Below are 14,641 nucleotides of genomic sequence, written 5' to 3'. Positions count from 1 at the left end.
ACAGTCATTAAACGATGCTAAATCATTGTACTATTTCTCAGTCATCACCAATGGTCACAATAACCCCAGAGCTCTATTTTCAATAATTAACAAACTTGTCCAGCCATCCAAACCCTTCCCGCTTATCCCCACAACTGATCTCTGCTGTGAGTTTCTGGACTTTTTTGACAACAAAATTTGCACCATCTACAAGAAACTCCAGTCATTACCAACTACCCAGTGTGACATTCCATCTCTGACCACACCTGCCATGTCACTCTCATCTTTCTCCCCTGTTGATGACACTACAATTCACAACCTAGTCACTAAGGCTAGGCCCACCACCTGTCTCCTGGATCCCATGCCCACCCCTCTTGTGAAGGCCTGTTTGCCTGCTCTTTGCCCTCTCCTTGTCAACATCATAAATTCATCTCTTGTCTCTGGCATCGTCCCTTGCTCCTTGAAAACTGCTGCCATCACACCAGTCCTTAAGAAACCAGGAGCTGCTTTTGATGATTTTAAAAACTACCGGCCCATCTCTAACTTGCCTTTTATTTCTAAGATTCTTGAGCATATAGTGGCCCTGCAGCTCCAAGACCACCTTACATCATGTGGCTTGTGGGAAGAGTTTCAGTCTGGTTTTAGAGTGAAGCATAGTACTGAAACAGCCTTGGTCAAAGTGGTTAATGACCTACTTATTGCTGCAGACTCTGGCCATTTTAGCATTCTTTTATTACTGGACCTGACAGCTGCGTTTGACACGGTTTGTCATAATACACTGTTCACTCGATTTGAGACACTTTTGGGTATTACGGGCACTGCACTTTCTTGGTTTAGGTCATATCTCACGGGTAGGGAACAGTTTGTTACTATCGATGATTTCCGGTCCCATAGCTTGCCCCTTGCTCATGGTGTACCACAAGGTTCTGTCCTAGGCCCCCTGCTCTTCACTATTTATACTCTCCCCCTTGGCTATATCCTCCGCCAGCATAATCTTCATTTCCACAGTTATGCTGATGATACACAAATTTACATCCACACCAAGCCCTCACATCCACTCCCACTTTCTGACCTGGCTGCCTGCCTTCATGATATCAGCAATTGGATGACTTGTAACTTTCTTAAACTCAACCATGATAAGACAGAAGCCATACTCATTGCCACTCCCACCCTCCTTAAAAAGATAAACCATTCTCAGTTCTCCATCCCAGGCTACTTTACCACCACCTCATCTGAAGTGAAGAACCTTGGTGTCATTATTGACTCATCACTTTTTTTTGAATCCCACATAAAACAGGTCACAAAAACAGCATTTTTCCATCTGAAAACCATCTCTAAACTCCGATCTTCTCTCACCCTTGCCACTGCAGAAACTCTCATCCTTGCTTTCATAACCTCAAGACTGGACTATTGCAATGCCCTCCTTACTGGTCTTCCAGCCAAATCAATAAACAGATTACAACATATCCAGAACTCTGCAGCAAGACTTCTTACCCACACCAGACCATGGCAACACATCACGCCTGTCCTTCACCAACTCCACTGGCTTCCTGTTCAGTCACGCATTCAATTCAAAATCCTCCTACTCGTCTTTAAGGCACAGCATAATCTAGCACCCCCTTATCTCACTCATCTCCTCTCCCCATACCAGCCCACACGCACCCTACGCTCCACTGACACACACCTCCTTGTCACCCCCTCTACTCGTCTTCATTCCATGGGTGACAGGGCTTTTAGTGTAGCTGGGCCTAAACTCTGGAATTCTCTCCCCCTCTCATTGCGGCAGTGTACCTCTCTCTCTTCTTTTAAGGCACAATTAAAAACCCACCTTTTTACTCTTGCTTTTCCCTTTTAATAGATACTTTTTTTTAATCGGTTTTATTATTTTAGTGTCAGAATGGTCCAGCTATTTTATTGTTTTATGTTTTTTATTGATAGTTTACTTGTTATATATTCCTGTCCTGCTTCGTTTTATTCATCTTATTTTTCATTATTTCTAATTGTTTATAATTGCTTGATTTTATTATTACACTTTTATTGTTAAGTGTCCTTGAGTACCCTGAAAGGCGCTTTAAATAAAATTTATTATTATTATTATTATTATTATTATCAAACATTTTCGTCTATTCTGGAAGAAAATGACCCTGTGGTAAAACAGGCCAAATCACCAGGTCCAGGTTCACAAAAAAAAAAAAAAAAACTGGCTCCGCCACAAATAGCACTTTAGTGCAAGGTGTTTTATTTACAGTGCACCCAACATACAAACATGCAAAAGTTGCCAAGAGCGGTGAAAAGGTAGATTATATAATACAAAAAAAAACCTTAATAAATTACAAATAATAATAATAATAATCTCATCTCTCATTATCTCTAGCCGCTTTATCCTTCTACAGGGTCGCAGGCAAGCTGGAGCCTATCCCAGCTGACTACAGGCGAAAGGCGGGGTACACCCTGGACAAGTCGCCAGGTCATCACAGGGCTGACACATAGACACAGACAACCATTCACACTCACATTCACACCTACGGTCAATTTAGAGTCACCAGTTAACCTAACCTGCATGTCTTTGGACTGTGGGGGAAACCGGAGCACCCGGAGGAAACCCACGCGGACACGGGGAGAACATGCAAACTCCACACAGAAAGGCCCTCGCCGGCCCCGGGGCTCGAACCCAGGACCTTCTTGCTGTGAGGCGACAGCGCTAACCACTACACCACCGTGCCGCCCATAATAATAATAATAATAATAATAATTAAAGACGTAGGAGAAATAACACTTCCACAACATATGGAACTTTTAGAGCCACAATCTACATTACCCTTGCTGTCCCCTCTCACTCACTCATACACTGAATGAGGATCCCCTTTTAGGCCCTAAGCCCCTCCCCTGGGTCATAGCAACCCTGCACATTAATCAATTATTGTCACAAAAGGCATAATGGATTACATGTGCAGCAATAATCACACATTCATATAAACACTGCACATTACCATAAAAATTATTGCACTTTTGCCCATCTAGCATGTATAAATAACACATTCACTGAACCCCCCCCTTTTCCCATAGTATAGTCCAATCCCATGATGCATTGCGCAGGCCAGACACTACTAAAGTAGCCCCAAGTTTGAACCGCTTGGTTTGGCTCTCATTTCCCTGCATTGGAATTACGCGGACCATTCAAACAACCCACCAAACACAGAAACGCCACCAACAGACACGCTAAACACAAAATACAAGAAGACAAAGAGCACTCAAAGATAAGTACAAACACAACATTTAACAATGACCATTTTATTGTGTATGGCATAGCAAATTGTTTAAAGTACGAACCACTAAAGATGAAGGCAATATGTGTGTGTGCATGCATGCATGTGTGCGTGTATGTTACTCTCTGCTACTAATTTTGTGTGCACCCCACTGTCGTAGCCGTAATATTGTTGTTTAATGAAAGTAGTGTGTAAACGGGAAAACAGCCAGCATGTGTTACATGATTAATGAAACAATAGGCAGCGCTACAGATGCCACTCGTGAACGGAGACAGAGGCCTCTGTCACATTGCCTTCCCCCTCTCCTAGATTGCTGAGTGTCGGCAATCTGGATAGATAGTCAGCCAACAGATTGTGTTTACCTGATTTATGGCAGATGGTAAACCTGTAAGGCTGTAATGCAAGGTACCATCTTGTCACCCGGGCATTATGGTCCTTCATGGATGCCACGTCAGGGCACGATGGTCCGTATCAAGATCAAACTCCCTCCCAAGGAGGTAGTACCGCAAGCTGTCCAGCGCCCATTTGATTGCAAGGCACTCCTTTTCTATTGTGGAGTACCTTTGACCTCTGGGCAACAGTTTCCGACTCAGATACAGGACTGGTTGTTCTTCTCCCTGTTTCCCTTGGGACAGCACGGCTCCAATGCCTACAGAGAAAGCATCCACCTGCACTAGGAACCGTTGTGTGAAGTCTGGGCTTTGGAGAACTGGGGATGAACACAGGCATTTCTTAAGAGTGGTAAATGCATACTCACATTCCTCTGTCCACACAACTGGGTTTCTGGCTGCTTTACTGGTGAGGTCAGTCAGAGGGGCCGTGATGGTGGAAAAGTTGGGAATAAACCATTGATACCACCCAACAAGGCCCAGGAATGAACGGATTTGTTTCCTTGTGCATGGACGAGCGCTGCTGGATATAGCCTCCACCTTATCCACCTGTGGCCAGACCTCCCCGTTGCCAAAGAGATATCCAAGATACTTTACTTCCTTCTTGGTCCACTCACACTTCTGGACATTTAATGTCAGCCCTGCCTCTTGGATTTGGCACAGTACCCTCTGGAGATGCTGAAGATGTTTGTGGCAGCGGGGGCGTGGTCAAGCGCCGGTCTGTGACAGGAGGGCAGAGTCAGGGAAGGTAAGTGGCAGAATCACTACACCTGACGGCAATTAACCTGTGTTTGTGTGTCTCCCCAGTGACCGCGCCCTATTTAAGGAGAGAGAGCGAGAGCAGAGGGAGCTCTCTCCACAACCAGATGACTGGAATGTGTGTGCGTGTGTGGCTGAGAGTGAAAGATATTTGCACTGAAAAGTGAAAATAAAAGAGTTGTGTGAACTCAGTCTCTGTCCTGCCATCCTCTGTGCTCCACCCACACCTAGTGAACCTTACAGTGGTGCCAAAACCCGGGATCAGAGTGGAGCACCAGCCGATCAGCCCCATGGAGTCCTCCCCATTCGCCGACCTGGTCCACGCCCTCGCCACGGCCCAGCAAAGCCAGCACCAGGCGCTCGTCATCCTCCGGAAGGAACAGGAGCGACGCTTCGAAGCCCTGGTGCTGGCCCAGCAGGAAGACCGCAAGGCGTTCCGGCACCTGCTCGCATCGGCGGGGTCCACCAGCGCTCTGGCCGCGGGCATGTCTCCCCTCACCATTACCAAGATGGGTCCACAGGAAGACCCCGAGGCTTTCATCACGCTATTTGAAGAAGTCGCAGAAGCCTCAGGGTGGCCGATGGAGCAGCGCGCGGCGCGCCTCCTCCCCCTCCTAACGGTAGAGGCGCAGCTACAGCCAAGGCTGTGCTACAGCTCCCCGCCGACCGCCGGCTGGCCTACACGGACCTCCGCTGGGCCGTCCTCCAGCGCGTGGGGCGCACACCAGAGCAACAGCACCAGCGCTTCCGCGCTTTGCACTTAGAGGAAGTTGGCCGGCCGTTCGTGTTTGGCCAGCAGCTCCGGGACGCCTGCTGGTGGTGGTTGAGGGCCGACAACCGCGACGCCAAGGGGATCATCGACCAGGTGGTGCTGGAACAATTCGTCGCTCGCTTACCAGCAGGAACCGCAGAGTGGGTCCGGTGCCACCGCCCAGCATCGCTGGATCAGGCAGTCGAGCTGGCGGAGGATCATTTGGCGGCTGTTCCGGCGGCAGGACAGCAGACGGCGTCTTCTCTTCTCTCCTCTTCTCTCTCTCTCTCTCTCCCCCTCCTTGCTGGCGCTGCGGGGAGCCGGGCCATCTTCAACAGCAGTGCACGGCAATGGAAGTGGGCGCGGTGGTTCGGATCCCCGACGCACCAGAGGCCGCCCTCGATCGGGCCAGAGCGTATCGCATACTGGTGAGTATCCAAGGGGCTACATATCAGGCGTTGGTGGATTCTGGTTGTAATCAGACCTCAATTCGCCAAAGCCTGGTTCAAAATGAGGCATTGGGGGGAGCACAGGGGGTGAAGGTGTTGTGTGTGCACGGGGATGTTCACCGCTACCCTTTGGTGTCAGTCCACATTTTTTTCAGAGGGAAAAAAGCCATAGTGAAGGCGGCGGTTAATCCTTGCCTTACCCACTCTTTAATTTTGGGGACTGATTGGCCGGGATTTCGGGATTTAATGACACATTTAGTGAAGAGTGGGTCCTGCCATTTAACAGGGAGAGGTCCCTGTATCGCTTTGGTGGGAGCAGCTGTCACAGAGCCGTCTACGTCATCTCCGCGTCAGAGTGAGGAGCCGCTGGCTCCTCCTCTCTCTATTGGGGAATCCCTCGTGGATTTCCCATTAGAACAGTCACGAGACGAGACTCTGAGGCATGCGTTTGACCAACTGAGAGTAATCGATGGTCAAACGCTCCCGCCAAACGCCACCCCGTCCTTCCCTTACTTTGCGATTATGAAGGATAGATTATACCGAAAAACACAGGGCACTCAAACTAAAGAGCGAGTCATGCAGCTTTTAATTCCGAAGAGCCGCCGGGAATTGGTATTCCAGGTGGCTCACTTTAATCCCATGGCTGGACACTTAGGGCAGGACAAAACACTAGCCCGAATAATGGCCCGGTTCTATTGGCCAGGGATTCGCGGCGATGTCCGTAGGTGGTGTACGGCGTGCCACGAATGCCAGTTCGTAAATCCAGCGGCCATTCCAAAAGCGCCTTTGCGCCCTCTACCGTTAATCAAGACCCCGTTCGAAAGAATTGGGATGGATCTCGTCGGGCCATTAGATCGGTCAACACGAGGGTACCGCTTTATAGTTCTAGTGGACTATGCAACACGATACCCGGAAGCAGTGCCTCTTCGCAATATCTCAGCACACAGTATTGTGGAGGCACTCTTCCGCGTTATCTCCCGAGTTGGAATCCCGAAAGAGATTCTGACTGACCAAGGCACCTCGTTTATGTCACATACACTGAACGAACTGTATGGGTTATTGGGTATTAAGCCGATCCGCACTAGCGTGTATCACCCACAAACAGACGGTTTAGCTGAACGGTTCAACCGCACCCTCAAGAACATAATTAAAAAATTCATAAGTGAGGACGCATGTAATTGGGATAGATGGCTCGAACCTGTAATGGAAATTTCTAATAAACACTTCAGAACGCTTAACAGTTGTCTTTTCAGTCATTTATTATAGTAGATCATATAAAATATATATAAAATAGGAAAGGAAAGAGAAGAATAGAAGAAGACATCACTTCTGATGATGCCGAGAGTACGCGCACTCTGAGTTGTGTTTTAGGAATGTTATCTATTATACTCTGAAAGCATTCGCTCACTGCTTGTGTCTTCACATGATTGGCTCAAGATTTTCTATGAAGCTTTGTTAGAGCATGCACCTGGCGTGCTCTGGTATGTGCAGGCGGATGCGAGTTAGGGAGAGCTCAAGCTCCCTGCTTATCACCACCAAGGTCAGGAAAGGTGGTTACATCATGAGAAGATGCAAGCTAGGATGAACTCAAGCACCCTGCTCATTACCACCAAGGCCACAGAAAAGCGATTACAACATAGGAAAAAACATCTTTCTCAGTATAGGCCACTTGAGCTCAACACACAGAAACACAGAAAATAATAATGTTCATCCATTAAAAATTCCCTCACATTCCCCCCTTTTTATCCTATAGGATAAATTGCTAAAAGGAAAGAAAAGAACTGTACACAGTTTCAGTGATAAGAGTTCTCAGAGAGATTCGACTTAACACGTCATTGAGTGTACAGGGATAATGCTAAGGCTGTTTTTATAAGACATAGAGGTCTTATGTTAATGCTAGCAAGCCATATACATAGATCAGGAAACAATAGAACAGGAAACAATCATAATGAAAATGTTTTAAGCCAGGACTAGTTTCATGTCAACTGTGCTGATGTCATCGAACGGTGGGTTGTAGTCTTCATCTGAGTTTGGAGGCCAGTCAGGCAAGTCATCTGAGTCTATTTTCACCATCTGGTAACCAATATTTGTCAGCTGCCTCTGAAACACAGACATACAACATTGACAGAGAACAGGGAGCAAACATAACATCACAATCACTAAGCCCAGGACCGGTATGGTGGATAGAATCAAAGTCTTCCATCCACTGAACTAACACGATCAGCTGTCTTCAACTCCTCCATGTTCATCTACTTGTGATTGTTCAGCAACCTTGCGCATCTTGTTCAGTGCCTCAATGATGTTACCGAGTTAACCCTTGCCCTTCTTGACGTGTATTGGTGCTCAGAGGGCGGGCATGCCCTATCAGCCCTCGTCCCACCTCACCGGGACTTGGAGGAAACTCGAAACCCTAAGGCTTATCTATCAGCTAGACACTGAAATACTCTTCCCTATTGAGGGTGCGTGTGTGATTGATGTGATACTCGCACTGTTCCATGCAGTGATGCCTTTCTTCCTCACAAGCTTTAGTCAGCGTCTGGTCACTTAGGCCTTCCTTTTCCTCCTGCTCAGCCGGTTCAGGAACCCTCCTGCAGTGGCTGGCGTGGATCCACGTCACTCTGCCTGTGACCTTCACTGCCGTTGGGGTCGTGAGCAGGACCTGGAATGGGCTATTCCACCGTGGCTTGTTTCACTTGGTTCGTCGGAAGTCCTTCACCACGATCCAATCCCCTGGTTGTAGATCGTGCAGAGGTCCCTCAGCGGGTTTGGGAAATGCTTCTTTACCTGTTTGTGGATAGATTTCAAAGCAGAGGACAACGTTGCACAGTAATTCAACATTGCATCATCACACAGTGTGGTGTCCAGCAGTGTTCCTTGAGCTAGCCCTATCCCCGTGTTGGGTACTCGTCCAAACAGAATTTCGAATGGGCTTAACCCATGTTTTGGCCTAGTTTACATCCTCATTTGTGTGAGTGCTACAGGGAGGACCTTTGTCCATCCTAGCCCTGTTTCTGCACAAGCTTTGCTTAGTTTATTTTTAAGTGACCCATTTTCCCTCTCTAAGTGTCAGTTCAATGAAGTCCATTTGGAGGTGATCAAATGGTTTGTCTGGTATTGGGTGTGCTGCTTGAGTTAGTTTGATACCTTGACCTGCATTATGTTGTGCACATATCAAGCATTGCTTGCAAAATTTCGCAGCATAATTTGAAAACCCCTCTGTGAACCATCTCTTTGTTACTTCTGCTACCATCCCCCCTTTTGACACATGGGTGAGCCCATGTGCCAATTTTGAATAGAAAGGGAACATGTATTTTGGTAGACAGGGACAGCCCGAGGGACAAACCCAGACCAAGTTTGCAAGGATACAGCCTGCCTATTTCCAGACTCGTCTCTCGTCCTGGATGGCAGTGCTCTGAAGGTCCGCTAGCTGTAAACAAGGGGTAGAAGCCTGAGGAAAGGCAAGGTTAGAGGGTGAACTGGAAGCCGAGGCTGCACACTTAGCTGCCGCGTCCGCCCTGGCATTCCCTTGAGACACAAGATCAGTATTGTTAGTATGGGCAGCACACTTACACACAGCAATGGCTCTAGGGAGTAGAACAGCATCCAACAACTCAGAGGCCAGTTTATGATGTGCAATGGGAGATCCTGTGCTAGTGAGAAAACTTCTGTGTTTCCAAATAGTGCCAAAATCGTGCACAACGCCAAACGTGTACCTACTGTCCATAAAAATATTGACAGATCACCCTGCAGCCAATTTGCATGTCTCAATAAGGGCACAGAGCTCTGCGGCCTGTGCTGACAGGTTTGAGGGCAGACATGAAGCCTTGAGGACCTCGTGATCTGAGACTATGGCAAAACCTACTTTGTTCTTTCCCGTCTCTGGGTCTCTGGAGGCTGAACCATCCACATAGAGGATCATGTCTGGATTTTCCAAAGGGTCGCTCTTTAAGTCTGCCCTGGGGGAACAAAAATCATTAGTGAGAGCTACACAGTTATGTGGCTCTCCATCGTCCTCTGTAGGGAGAAGAGAGGCAGAATTCAGAACAGAACATTTCACAATGATGTTAGGCATATCAAGTATGACAGTGTTATACTTCAACCATCTCTGTGCTGACAAATGTGACGTCTTTTCTCCAACAGAAGCAGGGAGACAGCATGTGGGACCAAAAGGTGAGGTTAGAATACCCCACAATATTTCTGGAGGCAGTTACCGCCTTTTCAGCTGCAGCAACTGCATGCAGGCAAACAGGAAGTCCAGCCGCCACTGGATCCAGCCTGCTGGAGAAGTAGGCTACAGGTCTCAATCTATCCCCGTGTTTCTGCAAAAGAACAGAGGTCATAAAACCCTTCTTTTCATCGACAGTTTGAACAAATGGTTTATTGGGGTCAGGCAGTCCCAGAGTGGGTGTGGTCTGCAGAGCGCTCTTTAGGGACGTCAGGCGCGCGTGGGACAGCTGCAGCATTGACTGCTTGCAGATCTTGGACAAACCTCCACTCATCGGGCTGGGATGGTTTTCTTGCCTTCTTAACTGGAAAAATAGGAGTGCGCACTGGAGAGTCCTGGCAAGGGACAATTACACCTGCCTTCAGCAACGAATCAAAGACCAGTTTTATACCTGCAATTGCTTCTGGTTTGAGTGGGTACTGGGTCTGTTTAGGCCTGAACTCTGATTTGGGGGTGATCACCACTGGTTCAGCATTCTTTATTAGGCCCACATCATGTTTACCCTTTGCCCAAACGGAATTTGGAACTCCCGACAATTTGGGGTGCACCTCTGCTGGAGTTATGCCTGTGGAAACAGAGACAAACAGACCACTATGGCCGGGGTCCCCAGGACCCTGGTCATCAGTGGCTAATATTACGCTGCGCTTAACATACACACACATAGCATGACTTTGTTTGTAGACCCCAAGCCTTTGACAAAACAACACACTAGGGTCCTCTGTTTGGGACCATTCATTGCCATTGACTGCACACTTCCTGACCCACTTCCCCACGTCTTTCCAATGGGTGGCTCGTGGCCTTCGTAATGAGACATGGGATATAGAATTAATGATGTCAAAGAAATCATGTTGGCAGCAGTCAACCTCAGAGTCCTCTGTTCTGAGGCCGTGCATAACATGTTTGAGAACACTGCGATTAGCATTGATGCAGCCGTTTGGACAACGAGTAAAATGGACCTGCACAGCACAATAATGTTTAGACCAATATGTAGTTTTGAGGGTTAATCTTTCACGTGTGTGGGGGTCTGCAAACCAAGTCTTTTCAAACTCTACATCTTGCCCTTGGTGAACATGTGCTGTACAATGCAAATCTTCCTATTTCATATAATCTGTGTCAACTGATGAGGTGTTCAAGCGTGCGAGCTGTACAAGGTGTTTTGGAGTTTGCGTGAGCTGATCTGAGCAGAGCTGCCAGACATACACATACAGGGGGCTTCCAAACCCATACTGCACACTGCACATTTCACTTACTTCAATAGTTAGCCCATCTGGAGTGGACGTGAGATTTACTTCTAATTTGCACATTAAATCATGTGCTAACAAATTTACTGGACATGTATGTGAGATGAGGAATGAGTGGGACGTAACTATTCCTCCCTCGCTTTTACACGGGAGGTTGACTGAGAAAGTTTCGGTTACAGGTCGTCCTGAGATGCCCATCGTCTGAATAGAATTTGAGCTGAGCGGTGGGTCTACTGGAAGTACCCCATGTTGTATCACTGAGTGTGCTGCTCCAGAATCTACTAAAAAGGCTAACACATGCCCACACACAGTGAGGGGCATACAAGGGAGTTTAGAAAAGGGAGTAGTTGTGTATTTTAACAAATTTAATGCAACTTCAGGTGTATTTATTTGGACTGGTGTATCGGGCATTTCTGTGTAATCTTGCTGTTGCATGCAGGTGCTGCTACTAATGTGTTTAACATTATGTGAATGCTCCTGTCTATGTGTATGTGTATCATCAGGTGAGTAGGTGTTACCTCCCCTGTTCTCTGTGTGGGGCCCGTTCCCGGAGTCCACCCATCAGTCTGCTTTTCTGTACTCCTCACAGGGCTTCTGGCTGCTACTGTGGAGACAATCTCGAGCAATGTGTCCCTTCTGATTGCAGTTGTAGCAGGTTGCGCCTTTTATCCAGGACAAGTCACTCCAGGTCGTCCTGTCTTGGCCCCTACTTCGACCTCTTCCTCCTCTTGTTCCTTTTCTCCAGGCTGAACAGTCTGGAAAAAGAGTGAGAGTGGCAGCGTGTAGATCTTGGTCTCTTTGTGTCAACTTTGTCTTCTCCTTCTCTTTCAGCAGCTTTTCTGCATGCACAGCATACTGCTCAATCTTGGTGAGGCTCAGGAGTGCCCTCCACTGCAGCCAGGTTCACGGGCCTGGTCAGGCCACTGTGTTTCTCATGCGTGGCGGTGAGACAGGTGAGAAATGCTGACACCCCTTCTCCATCTTCTTGCTTACACATACTGATCTTGGTCATGTCTATGTTCAAAGGAAAAGCACTATCCAGACGAGCACAGAGAGCAGTGATGGTATCTCTATACTCACTATTGCCAGCCACGCTCCAGTCTGGTGTAGTCATTCGCTGGTCAGCTTCCGGCCAATCTTTGGAAACTTTGCTCCAATCTATACCCATCTTGATCATGAGTAGGCAGTGAAGTTCATGGGTGGTCGGTCGGAATTCTCTGCAAAATATCAACAGCTCATTACCAAATGTCTTTCCTCCTACCTCTCTCACATTGGGAAGAGAAGCCATGCTTTCCTTGATATCAGCTGTCATCCAGGGTCTGTGGACTAAAAGCACGCCATCAGCTCCAGCCACTTCCATCATTGGAAGATGAAGAACTTCAGACTTTAAGTTACAGCCTTGTGGACCCACTGGTGAGCATGTGGTCAGGTCCAGGAGGGTGTCTTTTCCATCGCTGTATGCAAGACCGGATCTCGTGTGTGACGGAGAGGCGCTGAGAGGCGCTGATGCTGGAGGCAGCTGGTAGGCTGGGAGAGATTCCAGAGGCTCAGTATTTTTTTTTTCTTCTTTGTCTCGACTTCTCCCCCTTTCTGTGGGTGAAGTGCTTGTGGGAGTGATGTTCCGCCTTGCTGAGGAGGCAGTGTGTGTCGGGGTGGTGGGGCAGACTCCAGGTCAGGGTCCATCTGAAATTTCAAACACTGAGAAGAGGGTGAGAGCCCTGCCTGTCATTTCTCTCTTTTGTACTCTCTCTTAAGTGTTTCTTCTTTCCATGCAGAAAACGCCCTCCAGTCCCCTAAGAACTTAACATTATCTGCAGACTCTTCTTTTTCCTTCTGTTTCAACTTTTCTTCTAACTGTCCTATCTGCCTGGGACTAAAACTGCCCTTTCCAGGGAATCCTAAGTCCTTTACCCATATATCAAACTGTGCCAAATAATCCTCGCCATACGAGGTTTTCATAAACTGGATGTTTGGGTTGTCATAGGAACATCCAATTCTTATTATAGCACATGTAGCTTCACACTTACTTGCTTTTTCTTTTCTTTCCCTAACTTACTGTTTCTGTTCCTCATTGTACACTGTTATATCAATAGGTTATGACAACAATGGCTGAGTTTTTATTAGGATCACAAGAAGAGCAGGTTGGACTATGTCCAAAAATGTGACACAATAATACAAGGTGTTTTCTTATTAGTAAACAATTTATCTGACATTTGCCTTAAATTAAAGTAGGTATCATTTAACACAACAACCTCAAAGACAACTAGCGCATGTGTACAAAAGCTGTTTCTCTGTTTCAGAATTTGGAGGAGGACAGTACTCTGTTAATTCATCAATATTTTGCGTGCACACCGGTGTGTCTTTGTGACTTCGTGATCGAACCTCTCTATCCTGTTCCTCCGACGGGCCAGTTGTTCACACAGAACAAAGGGAGCAAGATTCAATTCTTTCCCAGTTACGAATCGCTGAACGTGAGTCCGTCAAGACACGCACCTGTACTTCCTTTGCTCAAGTAGGTGAGCCGTTACCCAGTCGTCACTTGGGTGGATAATTCTCTTACACAACCCAATAAACTACTCGCAGTTTATTGTCTCAAAATTGTGTTTATCCGTTTCGGCAAACATATTGATGGTACCACAGCTTAGCAGTCCTCCTGGGCTCGGACAAACTTCTGTCCATCTCTTATATCAGTCTTCCTTGACTGGGACAATCTCTGTCCATCTCTTATATCATTCTTCATTGACTAGGACAAATCTCTGTCCGTCTCTTATATCATTTTTTAAATACTAGGACAAATCCCTGTCCATTTCTTGTATCATTCTTTAAATACTGTTTCCACTAATTTCTTTACACAAGAATGCAAAGTTATCACTTACTGGTTCGGTGAGCCCTGATGGCCTGGTCTCTCATCCGAGTTCTCAGCTCCGCACCGTAGTCTTGGGAGTGTTCCGTCATCCGAGGATCAGACGCATAGGGCCCACCCAGGGACGCCAAATTGTAATGGAAATTTCTAATAAACACTTCAGAACGCTTAACAGTTGTCTTTTCAGTCATTTATTATAGTAGATCATATAAAAGATATATAAAATAGGAAAGGAAAGAGAAGAATAGAAGAAGACATCACTTCTGATGATGCCGAGAGTACGCACACTCTGAGTTGTGTTTTAGGAATGTTATCTATTATACTCTGAAAGCATTCGCTCACTGCTTGTGTCTTCACGTGATTGGCTCAAGATTTTCTATGAAGCTTTGTTAGAGCGTGCACCTGGCGTGCTCTGGTATGTGCAGGCGGATGTGAGTTAGGGAGAGCTCAAGCTCCCTGCTTATCACCACCAAGGTCAGGAAAGGTGGTTACATCATGAGAAGATGCAAGCTAGGATGAACTCAAGCACCCTGCTCATTACCACCAAGGCCACAGAAAAGCGATTACAACATAGGAAAAAACATCTTTCTCAGTATAGGCCACTTGAGCTCAACACACAGAAACACAGAAAATAATAATGTTCATCCATTAAAAATTCCCTCACAAACCCTTGCTCTTTGCAGTGCGAGAGGTCCCCCAAGCCTCCACGGGGTTCTCCC

Source organism: Neoarius graeffei, chromosome 13 (genome assembly GCF_027579695.1).
Source record: "Neoarius graeffei isolate fNeoGra1 chromosome 13, fNeoGra1.pri, whole genome shotgun sequence".
NCBI classification, from domain to species: Eukaryota; Metazoa; Chordata; class Actinopteri; order Siluriformes; family Ariidae; genus Neoarius; species Neoarius graeffei.
Note: the sequence above shows the minus strand (reverse complement) of the source record.